Below are 1,660 nucleotides of genomic sequence, written 5' to 3'. Positions count from 1 at the left end.
AGTAAATTTGAAAGGAAAAATGAACACTTAGAGAACATTATGTTTTAAATTGCTTTTTATCTATCCTTTAAATGGGAGAATCACACAGACTTGTTATGGGTCTGTCTATACCACTCTTTCCTGTAATTTCCAATGTAAAGGATTAGGAACAGCAACATTTTTTAGTTTCTTGAGACTGCTGACATGAAAGAGCTGGAGAAGCTAACACATCTACTTGAAATGTAGGTCAACTGCACATTCTAAACTGTAAAGTACCCAAAAATCCCTTTGCTATTAAAATTAAGCAAGCACAGAATCATAGAATAGTTTGGGGTTGGAAGGGACTTAAAGATCAAAGTTTCACTACCCCTGTCCTGGGCAGAGACACCTCCCACTAGATCAGGTTGCCCAAAGCCCCATCCAACCTGGCCTTGAAAACTTCCAGGGATGGGGCATCCACAGCTTCTCTGGGCAATCTGTTCCAGTGCCTCACTACCCTCATCATGAATCCTCATCATAAATGTGTTCCCTGTGCATTTGGAAATGTAATCTTGTATTTCATGGTCTCCACCTTTTACACAAAGGAGCCATGCATTTTGGAAAAAAAAAAAAAGTTAAAAAACCCTAAGCATCTCATGCAGATGTCATGTTAACCCAGGTATGTCAGAAGAGCATCCAAAAGGAAACACAGACTATGCCAACAAAAGGAGTCTTCTGATCAGCAATTTGCACTACATCCAGATGGATGAAATTAACAGAAGCCCACTGTGTTAGCACAGCACCAGCCACACTTTGGATTTCACAAACATAGCTAAGAGGGATGTGGCTTCAATTATTTTTGATCTCCTACAGAAAAAAAAAAAATGCTGGCAAATATTTACAGTGTTAACCTTACATCAGAAATGAAATGAGTAATTTCACACAGATGGTTGCCTCCTGCTCCTTTTTCAGAACCAGCCATGTAACTCCAATAAAATAAACCAAGATATATGTCACAGAATATCAGTCCCAATCATATTGATTCTTTGCCTTCACTGAAATATGCCAAGCTCTCAACTGTTAAAATTGAATTGTTACATACATACATCTGAGAAAAATTTAGGTCCTTACAAGGAATATATTTTTATTCCAGACAAGCAATAATCTCTGCATTAGTTACCAATGAACCAGAATGTACTGAAACCGTGAAGAGCAGGAATCCATGTATTAGATTTTTTTTTTGCATCTAAACACACAGATGAAACATTATTATACACTCTGATGGCTGTATCTCTTTCATAAATAAGGCCTTTTTTTCTCCCAAGGGTATTAGTTATTATACTAGTAAATACACTTGATTCCCTGCATAGTTTTTCCTTTAATCTGTACTTGAAAATGTGCTTTATCAAGTCTAGAAAATTGAAGATCAAATTTAAAGCGCACACTCTATGAGGAAGCCAAACCCACCTGTTTTTAGGAAATAACCTAGATGCACTACCATACATGGTCCCCTTGATGACCACAGACTGCACCTGCAATTCTTACTCTATTATTTCCTACCATTGATATCTAAATCCTTCATAGTTATTGTTGCAGTGATCCTCACAAGACCTTGGTGAGGTAAATGAAACACAATTTACAATGAGAGAAAACCAGTAAGGGAAAATGTGTCCGTGTTTTATAAACAAGAGGTTGAGTGACT

Source organism: Anser anser (genome assembly GCF_964211835.1).
Source record: "Anser anser genome assembly, chromosome: 2".
Taxonomy (NCBI): Eukaryota; Metazoa; Chordata; class Aves; order Anseriformes; family Anatidae; genus Anser; species Anser anser.
This window is presented reverse-complemented; position numbering follows the sequence as displayed.